At 42.9% G+C, this 14,420-nt stretch overlaps 1 non-coding gene across 1 annotated transcript; it reads right to left on the bottom strand.

The window, feature by feature from the left end:
* Positions 1–12,471: 12,471 nt before the first annotated feature.
* Positions 12,472–12,578, bottom strand: LOC118152638 (small nucleolar RNA U13). Its single transcript, XR_004741372.1, has one exon. It is a non-coding gene; the product is annotated as a small nucleolar RNA U13 (small nucleolar RNA).
* Between the last annotated feature and the right edge of the window lie 1,842 nt (positions 12,579–14,420).

Genomic DNA, 14,420 nt, shown 5'->3' with positions numbered 1-14,420 from the left:
GTTTTGCCATGTTGCTCAGGCTGGCCTTGAGCTCCTGGACTCAAGTGATCTGCCCACCCCGGTCTCTCAAAGTGTTGAGACTATAGGTGTTCACCCAGCCAATACTTTTTGTTTGTTTGTTAAAAGTATATCTCAGCTGGGTGTGGTGGCTCACGCCGTAATCCCAGCACTTCGGGAGGCCAAGACGGGCAGATCACCTGAGGTCAGGAGTTTGAGACCAGCCTGGCCAACACAGTGAAACCCCGTCTTTAAAAAAAAAATTTTAAAAAGAAAAGTGTATCTTGTATATTCTTCCCACCTTCAACAAACTGCTCTGCACACCTCAAGGGTTGTCCACATTGTGCTTTGAGGATTTTTGCTATTTACTTCCATGAGGCTCAATGTTCTAAAATTATTCGAAAATACAGAACCCTGCTTAAAACTCTTCAGTGACACTGCATTGCTCTCAGGATAAAGTTCAAACTCCTTAACGTGGACTTAACATGGTTTTAAAAATCAGTCTGGCTCTATCTCACTACTTTACCATCTCACAATTTAGAGCTATAGTATTTGCATTTTTTCTGGGTCATACATTTTCTCCCATCCAAGACTGCACAGTCTATAGAAATCCCATCTCCCCACACAGTCTTTCCTTCTAACTCTTACTTTTAGGAAATTCCCTGGAGTTCTTCCTCTATCTCCTGCCTCATTAGGATGAAGAATCCACCATGTTTGGCTTTATTCCTTATGCCACACATACACAGTATAGTCTATTGCAAATGTGAGTTTAGTATTGAGCTTGCTAACGGTTGGGATGACTTTTTAATAAATGGCCTGGGTTTAGCAAGGTTAAAAAGGTGAAGAATTTCCTGATTTGAGACGGTGCTCCACACCAGCCCAGAGCTTGTGTCTCTTTCCTTACCAAAGAGTACAAGCTCCGGTTCTGCGAACACAGCGGGAACGGGATGTTCCTCTTCTTCTCCCTGTCTTCTTCCTTCCCATGGAATCTAGGCCAAATTGTGGTCTCATGGCAGTGGTTTTTGATTTGCTCGTATGATTCATGGTAAGAAATCAATTTTATAACAGACTCAGTACACACACACATATACACACATGCAGCTGCACACATATACATATACACACATAGGTTACATATGTATTAGTGTGTTCTCACATTGCCAAAAAGAAATACCGGAAACTGGGTAATTTACATATAAAAGAAGTTTAATTGGCTCACAGTTCTACAGGCTTTACAGGAAGCATAGCAGCTTCAGCTCCTGGGGAGACCGCAGGAAACTTAGAATCATGGTGGAAGGCAGATGGGGAGTAGGCACATCTTACATGGCTGGAGAAGGAGGGATAGGCAGACAGGCTTTTAAACAATGAGATCTCACGATAACTCACTCACTCACTACACAACACCAAGGGGGATGGGGTTAAGCCAGGAGAAGCCACACCCATTATTCCATCACCTCCCACCTGGCCCCACCTCCAACACTGGGGATTACAATTCGACATGAGATATGAGTGGAGACACAGATCCAAGCCATATCAACACATATGTATGCACACATCATTTGTTTACCACTTCCTCGAGGATGCTTACCTATGTACCTTATTTACAGTTGCAACTCACGCCTACCGCTCTTGAACCTCCTTATATTGCTGTTTTTCCTTTTCCCATCAAACCTTTGAGCATACTAGAGTCTTGATTTTACTACATTCATTTTACGGTCTGGATACCTCCACTACACTGTTAGCTCCACGGGTCTTTGTTTTCGTTCATTCATGTATCAAGTGCCCCAAATGGTTCCCGGCACATCGTAGGCCCCCAAGGTCTGTTGCTTGTGCAAATGAATGAATGAATTAAAATAAACATTTTATGAAATCTATCCTTACTACGTGGAATGCATACACATATTTTCTTGTCTCATCTCATCTATTAAAAAAGAAAACTGGCCCAGATCGACTAATGGGTCAAAACCTGCAGTTTAATAAGCACAGGCTTAGGCTGTTTACTAAGGCCTGTGTTAGGGGGCCCTGATATGCCTGGTGGGAAGATACCTTGTGGGCCAGGAACCTTCTCAATTGATCCTGCAGAACTTAGCATTAGAGTTTGGGTGTGAGGGAGGACAGGAGGAACTACTGTAGAAAAGTGTATCCAGGCTGGGCACAGTGGCTCACACTTATAATCCAGCACTTTGGGAGGCCAGTGAGGGCAGATCACGAGGTCAGGAGTTCGAGATCAGTCTGACCAACATGGTGAAGCAAGGTCTCTACTAAAAATACAAATGTTAGCTGGGTGTGCTGGTATGCTCCTGTAATCCCAGCTACTCAGGAGGCTGAGGCAAGAGAATCGCTTGAACCTGGGAGGTGGTGGCTGCAGTGAGCCAAGTTTGTGCCACTGCACTCCTGCCTGTGAGTGAGACTCCATCTCAAAAAAAAAAAAAAAAAAAAAAAGAGAGAAAAGAGAAGTGTATCCAGCAAATGTTGTGGCAGTTTTAAAAGATGCCCCTGAACTCTTTGAGTTAAAAATAATATGCTCCTGCCTTCAAAAGGTGGAGCCTAATTTCCCTCCCCTTGAGTGGGGGCTGGACTTAGTAACTCACTTCTAATGAATAGTGTGGTTAAAGTGGAAGGGTGTGGCTTCCAAACTAGGTTAAGAAAGGTGGTGTGGCTTTCTCTCTGCTCTCTCTTTGGACCACCTACTGTGGAGGAAGCCGGCTGCCATGCAGTGAGGACGCTCAAGCAGCCCTGTGGAGGGGCCCATGTGGTGAAGAACTATGGCCTCCTGCCAACGGCCGTGTGAGTGAGCCCTCTTGGAAGGGAATCTTTTAGCCCCAGTCAAGCCTTCAGATGACATTTTGTTTGTAACCTCATGAAAAAACCTGAGTCACAACCATCCAACCAAACCTCTGCTAAATTTCTGACCCCAGAAACTGTGAGATAGTAAATGTCTGTTACTTTAAGCCACTAAGTTTTGGAGTAATTTGTTATGCAGAAATAGATAATTAATGCAAGTGTAAGCTCTTCTATTTTATATTTAATTTAACTTACTATTATTATTTCTTGAGACAGAGTCCCGTCTCCTCTGTCACTCAGGTTGGAGGGCAGTGGTGCAATCTTGGCTCACTGCAGCTTCCACCTCCCAAGTTCAAGTGATTCTCCTGCCTCAGCCTCCTGCATAGCTGAGATTACAGGCATACGCCACCACGCCCAGCTAATTTTTGTATTTTTAGTAGAGGTGGGGTTTCACCATATTGGCAATTTTAAAAAGGGTTTATTCTCATATAATTTTAGGTTTAGCTTAATTGGCACACATTTCCTGACCTCTTTCTTAACCTCACCTGGAAACTTTTATACTGTCAGGCAATGCTCTAGAGAGAGTTCCTGCGCGAGAGGTAGACGTCTCTTCCTGAATCACAGTGAGCAAATTTCCAGTCACGTGAGTACGATCTATAACACGTACTTGTAGGAGAATAGTTGTGTACACACCGTAGGGCTGATGTGGTGGGTGGGGGCAGTGGAAGGAGGGGGTTATGAATTTAATATAATTAAAAGAGCGAGGAAAAGCTGACGCATGTGGGAGGAAATCTGGGCATTGTGATTTCCCAGGCAGAGCTTGGGTCTCACCCAGAGTTTGGGCTCTGAAAATGTTATTAAATGGCAAAACTCACAGAATATCTTTGGTCTAGTTCTCTTAATAATTCCCCGGCTGTTTGTAATTCTTTTTTCTCTTAGGACTTACAAATTACACATTCACCATGACCCACATTTCTAAGCCTGTATGAACAAGTTTCCTCATTCCTGTGAGCAGAAGGCTTAGCTAATAGTGACCAAAGTTCCCCGTTCCACTGCCCCCTCCGCAAGGCAGAACTGAACATGTAAGATGTTAGCACTGTATATTTTCCCTAATAAAAATATAGCCTTTTTTTTTTTTTTTTTGAGACAAGAGTTTTGCACTGTCACCTGGGCTGGAGTGCAGTGGTGGGATTTTGGCTCACTGCAAACTCTGCATTCTGGGTTCATGCGATTCTCCGGCCTCAGCCTCTCCAGTAGCTGGGATTTCAGGCGCACACCACCACATCCAGCTGATTTTTTGTATTTTTAGTTGAGACAGGGTTTCACTATGTTGGCCAGACTGGTCTCGAACTCCTGACCTCGTGGTGCACCTGCCTCGGCCTTCCAAAGTGCTGGGATTACAGGCGTGAGCCACCACGCCTGGCCCAAAAATATTGACTTTATACTAGTGTACTGCTGAAAGTTAACTTGTCTGCCATTCCACCATCAATCACAGTATACACTGTCCTATACGGTAGCCACTAGCCACATGTGACTGTTGAGCACCTGTAATGTGACCAGCTCAGGTTCACATGTGCTGAAAGTACAAAATACACACCAGAATTTGAAGACTTAGAATAAAAAAGTAAAATATTTCATTAATAATGTTTATATTGATTATATGTCAAAAGGGTATTATTGGGATATAATGAATTAAATGAAACTCATCACTAAAATTAATTTTACTTAATTTCTTTTTGCTTTTCCAAACATGGCTGTGAAAGTTCTAAAATTTCCCTTTGCTGTTGTTGTTGAGACCGAGCCCCACTCTTGTCACCCAGGCTGGAGTGCAATGGCACAATCCCAGCCCATGCAACCTCTGACTCCCTGGTTTAAGCAATTCTCTTGCCTCAGCCTCCCAAGCAGCTGAGATTACAAGCAACTGCCACAACACCTGGCTAATTTTTTTATATTTTTAGTAGAGATGGGGTTTCTCCATGTTGGTCAGGGTGGTCTCGAACTACTGACCTCAGGTGATCCGCCCTCCTTGGCCTCCCAAATACTCAGATTACAGGCATGAGCCACCGCACCCAGCCAAAAGGTTTAGAATGTCATTTGTGGCTCACATATTCCGGTTAGACAGCATGGACCTGGAAACCGGCTTAGGGTCTCTTAGCACCAATTCCTTGCCCAGGTATTTCAGATAGAACACTTGATCACATCCACACCACCGTGAGTTCTTCCATGTGGCTTCACAATCTCGCGGAAACATTGTCCCAGTGAGCAACTGTGTGTCTGTAGGGTTAGGGCCGACGACTGGCTTCTGACTACAGCCTACCCTGGCATGGGAAGGGGGCTGCAGAAAGGGTTACCAGACATTCTGTAAGTCCTGCAGCTTCTCATTAGGGAATTAATGAGAACGGAATTAAACTCCAGGGCCTCTGCATGCAGAAGGCCAAGGGCGTTCATTCTACTCCACTGAAATTATTGCTCTAACCTTGAGCAGAAAATGTCATTGTCAGAAGCAATAAGATTAGGGGACCAACAGTGAAAAACATCAACTAAAGGCTTTTTAAGATTCCAGGGTTAAAATTCTATTTCCCCATCACCATTTATCTGCATAGCTGGTATTTCCTAGGCCCTCACATGACAAGTCTCTTTTGTGGCTTCATCTCTGAAAGTTTTCACATACTTTGCCTTCCGTTTAGTGAGAGGGGATTTTGTTTCACTTTAATCATTTGGTGACTTGTAGCGTCATGAGTTCCTGTCATAATTAAATTAGTGGATTAGCATTAGATTATCTCTTCAAAGCAATGCATAAAATAATGCACAGGCAAGTGCCTAACAATGACATTTCAGTCAATGACAAATGGCATGTACGATGCTGGTCCCATAAGATTAGAAAGGGGCTGGAAAACTCCTGTTGCCTAGTGACATCATAGCCATTGTGACATGGTAGTGTGATGCATTACTCACACGTTTTTGTCGTGACTACTGGGCTGCCATATAAAAGTATCACAATACAGTTATGTATTGTATGTAATACTTGATAATGGCAATAAATGACTATTTTACTGCTTTATGTATTTACTAAACTATTCTTTTTATCATTATTTTAGACCGTACTCTGTCTACTTTAAATAAATAGGGCAATTTTTAAAAGTTGGCTGGACACGGTGGCTCATGCCTGTAATCCCAGCATTTTGGGAGGCTGAGGCAGGCAGATCACAAGGTCAGGAGTTCGAGACCAGTTTGGCCAACATAGTGAAATCCCGTCTCTACTGAAAATACAAAAAATTAGCCGGTGCGTTGGTATGCGCCTATAATCCCAGCTTCTTGGGGAGGCTGAGGCAGGAGAATCGTGTGAACCAGAGAGGTGGAGGTTGCAGTGGGCCGAGATCGTGCCATTGCACTGGAAGCTGGGTGACGGTGCGAGACTCCGTCTCAAAAAAGAGTTAACTGCAAAACTCAGGCAGGTCCATCAGGAGGTACCTGGAAGAAATCATTGTCATCACAGGAGGCAACAGCTCCATGCACGTTACTTACCTTGAAGACCTTCCAATGGGACAAGATGTGGGGATGGAAGACAGTGAGATTGATGACCCTACCTGTGTAGGCCTAGGCTAATAATGTGTGTGTGTCTTTGTTTTCCACCAGAAAAACTTTAAAAAGTAGAAAATATATAAATAAAAGGTAAAGGGGCCGGGCGCGGTGGCTCACGCCTGTAATCCCAGCACTTTGGGAGGCCGAGGCGGGTGGATCACGAGGTCAAGAGATCGAGACCATCCTGGTCAACATGGTGAAACCCCGTCTCTACTAAAAATACAAAAAATTAGCTGGGCATGGTGGCGCGTGCCTGTAATCCCAGCTACTCGGGAGGCTGAGGCAGGAGAATTGCTTGAACCCAGAAGGCGGAGGTTGTGGTGAGCCGAGATCGCGCCATTGCACTCCAGCCTGGGTAACAAGAGCGAAACTCCGTCTCAGAAAAAAAAAAAAAAAAAAAAAAAGGTAAAAACAGAAAAGAATTTAGAGACTAAGATATAAAGAAAGGAAATACATTTATGTAGCTGTACAATGTGTTTGTGTTTTAAGCTGTGTTATTACAAAAGAGTCAAAATGTATTTTTTAAATGTTCACATAGTAAAAAAGTTACAGTAAACTAAGATTAATTTATTGTTGAAGAAAGACATTTTTAATATAAATTTAGTGACCAGGCACGTTGGCTCACGCTTGTAATTCCGGAACTTTGGGAGGCCGAGGCGGGTGGATCACCTAAGGTCGGAGTTTGCGACCATCCTGGCCAACGTGGCGAAACCCCGTTTCTACTAAAAATATAAAAATCAGCTGGGCGTGGTGGTGCGCACCTGTGGTCTCAGCTACTTGCGAGGTTGAGGCAGGAGAATCACTTGAACCAGGGAGGGGGAGGTTGGAGTGAGCCAAGATCGTTTCACTGCACTCCAGCCTGGGCAACAGAGCAAGACTCTGTCTCAAGAAAAAATAAAGTGTAGCCTAAGTGCACAGTGTTTCTGAAGTCCATGGCGGTGTGCAGTCATGTCCTAGGCCTTCACGGTCACTCACCAGTCACTCACCGACTTACCCGGAGCAACTTCTGCTTCTGCTAGCTTTATTCATCATGAGTGCCCCATATATGCCTACCTTTTTTTTTTTGAGACGGAGTTTGCTCTTGTTACCCAGGCTGGAGTGCAGTGTCATGATCTCGGCTCACCGCAACCTCCGCCTCCTGGGTTCAGGCAATTCTCCTGCCTCAGCCTCCTGAGTAGCTGGGATTACAGGCACGTGCCACCATGCCCAGCTAATTTTTTGTTTTTTTTTTTAGTAGAGATGGGGTTTCACCATGCTGACCAGGATGGCCTCGATCTCTTGACCTCGTGATCCACCCGCCTCGGCCTCCCAAAGTGCTGGGATTACAGGCGTGAGCCACCGCGCCCGGCCCTTATGCGTACCATTTTAAATCTTCTAGGCTGTACTTTACTGTGCCTTTTCTAGGTTTAGATACGTAAATACTTCCCATTGTGTTACAACTGCCTACAATATTCAGTGTAGTAACATGCTGTACAGATTTGCAGCCTCGGAGCAATGGGCTGTACCATACAGCCTCGGTATGCAGTCGGCTACACCCTTTAGATGTGTTAAGTACAGGCTTTGACGTCTTCACAACAAAATCACCTATGACACACTTCTCAGGAGGTACCCTCACCATTCGGTGATGTGTGACTCTATAGGGAAGTTTCGCGTTTGGACTTTATGTTTATTTTCCCCCCAGTTCATTTTTTCCCCTAATGAACCATGTCTATTTAAATTACCATCTATCAAATAAGGTGGCACGACTCTCATTTCCAATTTCTCCCCTTGTGATTTCACAGTGAAGATTTGGGACTTGTCATCTGAATTTTCATTAGGGCCTGTTCCTGGTCGTGGCAGATCAGTTTTGCCTGGAGGTTTGATGCATTCCTTGACTGCGCTCGCTGTTTCCTGTACTCTGTCATTTTTACTTCCTCATTCCAACTGTCATGAAGGCATGTGATAGAGAGAGAGTGCCCTCAAATGATGAAAAGATAAATGGCTGTGACAGAACTAACTGCTGTCCTGTTACACTTTCAGAGCTAGTCTTGAACGATTTGTATGTGCACTGAAAAACAATGGATATTTTGCTGTTGTTGGGTGGGATTTCAATTAGGTTGGTTGATCATTTTGTTGAAATCTTGTATGTGCTTACTGCTTTTGTGTCTGTTTATTCTATCAATAACTGAGAGAGAGTGTTGAAATATTTCAGTATAGGCTGGTATGGTGGTTCACGCCTGTAATCCCAGGTCTTTTGGAGGCTGAGGCCAGCGGATCACCTGAGGTCGGGAGTCTGAGATCATCTTGACCAACATCGAGAAACTCTGTCTCTACCAAAACTACAGAAAAATTAGCATGGTGTCACATGCCTGTAGTCCCAGGTACTCCGGAGGCTGAGGCAGAAGAATCGCTTGAACCTGGGAAGGGGAGGTTACAGTGAGCTGAGATTGTGCCATTATACTCCAGCCTAGGCAAAAAAAGCAAAAACACTCCGTCTCAAAAAATGAAATATTTTAGTATAACTGTGGAATTGTCTATTTCTCCATTCAATTCTACCAGTTTTGCAATATACATTTGAAAGCTCTGTTATTACGTATATAAACATAAACATTTAAGATTGCTATTTTTTAATGAATTGACCCCTTTATCATTGTGAAATGACTGTTTATCTCTGATAATATTCCATGGTATGAAATCAACTTTGATATTTATGTAGTACTTCAGCTTTCTTTTAATTACTGTGATCATGGTGTATCTTTTTCTGTCTTCTTACTTATAACCTATTATTTTCTTCATTTTTAAAGCTTTTATTGTAGGGAGCATGTAATTGGGCCTTTTTTTCCCCTTTGATTCTGATTTATGTCATTTAATGACTGGTAGTCCATTTAATGTGATTATTAGTATGCTTAGGTTTAACCTACTATCTTACTATTTGTTTTCTGTTTGTTGCAGTCTTCATTTTGCCTTCTTTGGAATTTGTTGAGTATTTTCTTTTTTTTTTTGAGACGGAGTTTCGCTCTTGTTACCCACGCTGGAGTGCAATGGCCCGATCTCGGCTCACCGCAACCTCCGCCTCCTGGGTTCAGGCAATTCTCCTGCCTCAGCCTCCTGAGTAGCTGGGATTACAGGCACGCGCCACCGTGCCCAGCTAATTTTTTGTATTTTTAGTAGAGATGGGATTTCACCATGTTGACCTGGATGGTCTCAATCTCTTGACCTCGTGATCCACCCGCCTCGGCCTCCCAAAGTGCTGGGATTACAGGCTTGAGCCACCGCGCCCGCCCTGTTGAGTATTTTCTATAATTTCATTTATCTGTTTGGTGGTTTGTTAGCTATATACTTCTCTTTTTTTAATGATTGGTTTGGGGTTTATAGTACATTTCAGGGATTGGCAAACTATAGCACCTGAGCCAAATCTGTTTGCCACCTGTTATTATCAATAAAGTTTTATCGAAATACACCCACACCCATTTGTGTATTTATTGCCTCTGGCTACTTTTACACTACAAAAACAGTATTGAGGGTGGATGCAGTAGCTCACATCTGTAATCCCAGCACTTTGGGAGGCTGAGGTGGGAGGATCACAGGAGGAGTTCAAGACCAGCCTGGGTCACAAAGGGAGACCCCATTAAAAAAAAATTAGCTGGGTGTGGTGGCATGCACTTGTAGCCCCAGCTACTTGGGAGGCTGAGATGGGAGGATTGCTTGAGCTCAGGAACTTAAGGCTGCAGTGGGCTGTGATCACACCACTGTACAACAGCCTGGACAACAGAGCGAAACCCTGTTCCAAAAATAAAATAGAATAAGAAAACAGTAGACTTGAGTAGTTGTGATGGAGACCATAAAGCCGGCAAAGACTAAAATAGTTACTCCCTGACCCTTTACAGAAGATGTTGCCAACCTCAGATAAGCACTTTAACTCATCATAATCTACCATCATGCAATGTTGGGTCGTTTCACATATACTTGCAACAATAAATTCAATATCCTGGATTGGCCTTTGTGTTCTTGTCAAAAATGTTACTTCTATTTATAAACCCCACAATACAGTATGGTTATTTTTGCTTTACAAAATTATGTTTCAAAGAGAATTTTTAATTGCAAGAGAAAAGTCTTTTGTATTAACTCCCCTGCTCCCTCCTATACCCCTACACAATGACCATTTCTGGTGTTCTTTGTTCCTTGGTATAAAACCAGATTTCTACCTGGCATTATACTTTTGCCTGAGGGACTGCTCTTAACATTTCTTATAGTGTAGGTCTACTGGTGATTAATTCTTTTGGTTGTATGTCTAAAAAAGTATTTATTTTAATTTTGCTTTTGAAGACATTGTTACTGGATATAAGAATCTAAGTCGACAGTGCTGTTTCGTTTTGTCTTTCAGTATTCTGAGGGTGCTTTGCCACTGTCCTCTGGTTTCTGTTAGTTACAAGAAGTTTGCTGTCATTCTCATCTTTATGCCTCCATACCTGTATCTTCTTCCTGGTTGCTTTTTTCCCCTCTTTATTAGTAGATTTAACAACTTGATTTTGATATATTTTATTGTAGTCTTCTTTACATTTCTTGTGTTGGGCTTTGTTAAGTTTCTTAAACCTGTGTATTAATAGTTTGCATTAAATTTAGAAATGTTTTGGGGCTGGGTGCAGTGGCTCATGCCTGTAATCCCAGAACTTTGGGAGGCCGAGGCGGGTGGATCACGAGGTCAAGAGATGGAGACCATCCTGGTCAACATGGTGAAACCCCATCTCTACTAAAAATATAAAGTTAGCCAGGGGTGGTGGTGCATGTCTGTAGTCCCAGCTACTCGGGAGGCTGAGGCAGGAGAATTGCCTGAACCCAGGAGGTGGAGGTGGCGGTGAGCCGAGATCGCGCCATTGCACTCCAGCCTGGGTAACAAGAGCGAAACTCCGTCTTAAAAAAAAAAAAAAAAAAAAGAAATGTTTTGTCTATTTGTTCTTAAATTTTTTTTTTTTTTTTGGAGACAGAGTTTCACTCCTATTGCCCAGGCTGGAGTGCAATGACACAATCTTGGCCCACCACAACCTCTACCTCCTGGGTTCAAGCAATTCTCCTGCCTCAGCCTCCTGAGTAGCTGGGATTACAGACATTCACCACCACCCCCTGGCTAACTTTATATTTTTAGTAGAGACGGGGTATCTCCATGTTGGTCAGGCTGGTCTCCAACTCCTGACTTTGTGATTCGCCCTCCTCAGCCTCCCAAAGTGCTGGGTTACAGGTGTGAGCCACCACGCCTGACCAATCTTCAAATATTTTTTATGACCCTCTGTTTCCTCCTCTCAGCAAACTCTAGTTACACAATTACACATATACTAGAATAACTGAAGTTGTCCCAAAGCTCACTGATATTTTATATTTTTTCAGTCTTTTTTCCTCTCTGTGTGTTTCAGGTTGGCTAGTTTGTACTGCTAAATACTCACATTTACTAATCTTTTCTTCTGCACTTTCAACTCTGTCATTAATTTCATCCAGTATATTTTTTATTTTGGGCATTAATTTTTATTTCTGAAACTTTTAATTGAGTCTCTAAAACTATTTCCTATGTCTCTTTTTAACATGGGCATGCCTTTCTCTACCGTCTTCAACTTTTAGAATATAGGTATAGTTATTATCTTGAAGTCCTTGTCCACTTATTCTACCATTTGTCTCATTTCTAGGTCTGTTTATATTAATTTTTATGTCAATTAATTTTCATCCATCTTCCCAATATAACTCCTTTTTCTTGGGAATTAAAAAAAATTTTTTTTGGCCTGTTGCCCAGGCTGGAGTGCAATAGCACAATCACAGTTCACTGCAGCCTCAATATCCCAGGCTTAAGCAATTTTCCTACCTCAGCCTCTCAAGTAGCTGGGACTACAGGCACACATCACCATGCCCAGCTAATTTTTAAATTTTTTGTAGAATGGGGTCTTGCTACATTGTCAGGGCTGGTCTCAAACTCCTGGGCTCAAGTGATCCTCCTGCCACAGCTTCCCAAAGTGCTGGGACTGCAGGTGTGAGCCACCATGCTCAGCCTTTTTGAGTATTTTGAAAGAAATCTCAGACAACATGTGTCTTATAAATACTTCAGTGTGCATGTCTAAGTGATAATCAGAAAGGATTTTTTTTTCACATTGGATGGGTAATGTGGTGCTGATGTAGTAGCAAGGTTTGAGGAAGGCTCATCTCACTCATTAACATGCAAACAAAATCATCACACTTGTGAACCGCAAAAGAGAGTAAAGACTTTTTAAAAAAACCGTCCCTTTGCCATTATCACTCAAGAAGATTAATAACCATTCCTGAATATAATCTAATATTCAGATCATCTGTGAATTGCTCTGCTTCATCTTAAAAATGCCTTTTTACACGTGATTTGTTTGAATCAGGATACAAATGAGAATCACAAATTATATTTGGTTGCTACATCTCTAAGTCTCTTTTATTCTGTAAGTTCCTTTTCCACATGCTGTAGTGTTAAAGAAAATGGGTCATTTGTCTCAGACTCCCACAGTCTGCATTGGCCGATGGTTTCCTTGCGGTATCATTTGACTTGTTCTGCAAACCCTTGTATCCCCTGGAAATTGATAGTTGGACCTTGAGCTCTAAGCGATAGTCTCAGGATCAATTTTACAAGCAGGAACCCTCCATATGAGTGCTGTGCAATTTTCTGGCATCACATCATGTGGTACATTACGGCATATCGTCCCATTTCTACAAAGGCTGAAATTGACCAGTATGTGCCAGATGTACCCCACTGATGCCTCCACTGGGAAGTGTCCTGCCACATTTGATCTCTTGGTTTTGGCTTGCATCAGAGAAGAAAGATTGTATACTCAGATTATGAAGCTAGGCAGGGCCAGTATTTTGAGGTACAGATGTGCCTGAAATGGAACAGGGCGGGCTATAGGAGTCCTCTTGGCTCAGGCTTAGAAAGCATCCCCGTCTCCATGGCTTCTCTGTTCATGCACCCATTTGCCTGCCTGCTGGACTATAGACTTGTCAGAGAGGGCGACTGGCCTGCTACAGTATCCGTAACATTATTCCAATGTAAGTCCTCACCAGAGGTTTTGTGGGAAGCCACATGAGAAACTAGAATTTTCTTTCTTTCTTTCTTTAGAGATAGAGTCTCACTCCATCATCAGGCTGGAGTTCAGTGGCACCATCTTGGCCCACTGCAACCTCCACCTCCCGGATTCAAGCGATTCTCCTGCCTCAGCCTCCCAAGTAGCTGGGACTACAGGCGTGCACTACCACACCTGGCTAATTTTTATATTTTTAGTAGAGATGGGGTTTCACCGTGTTGGCCAGGATGGTCTTGATCTCTTGACCTCATGATCCACTCACTTTGGCCTCCCAAAGTGCTGTGATTACAGGCATGAGTCGCCATGCCCAGCCTAGAGAAACTAGAATTTTTATACCGGAAATTAAAGACAGTTGAGTGGTGGGGTGGGGGTGGGGGCTGTGGATAAAATAGTCTTGAAAAAGACTCCTTAGCATGAAATAGTTATTCTGTTCTTTTGAAGGTTAAATGTCCTTTCTTTGATGAAATCACGCTAATGTAGTTGGTAAATGGCGAAACACAAAGTTGGCAACTTTATTTAACTGATCTGTGAAATCAAAAAGTTTCAGATAACAGGTTAAGATAATTCTTAATCTAGGAAGTATATGAGAACCTCCTGGTGGCATGCACTTTCAATATTTTTCTAATAGGACATGGCTTATGACAGAGAAAAGATTGGGAACGCTCTAAAAGACAATGGAATTAGCACAATGAACATCCATCTATCAGATGATAAAGGTAACTGTAACTGGCAATGTCTTTTTTTTGTTTTTAATCCGTAAAGCTCCACTACCTTTCAATACCATGTTAAAAATAAGTAGCCTGGCTGGGCACGGTGGCTCACTCCTGTAATCCTAGCACTTTGAAAGGTCAAGGCGGGTGGACCATTTGAGGTCAGGAGTTCAAGATCAGCTTGACCTACACAGTGAAACCCTGTCTCTACTAAAATACAAAAATTAGCCGGGTGCAGTGGCGGGCACCTGTAATCCCAGCTATTCAGGAGGCTGAGGCAGGAGAA

The sequence above is a fragment of the Callithrix jacchus genome, chromosome 3, assembly GCF_049354715.1.
Source record: "Callithrix jacchus isolate 240 chromosome 3, calJac240_pri, whole genome shotgun sequence".
In the NCBI taxonomy this organism is placed as follows: Eukaryota; Metazoa; Chordata; class Mammalia; order Primates; family Cebidae; genus Callithrix; species Callithrix jacchus.
This window is presented reverse-complemented; position numbering and strand designations above follow the sequence as displayed.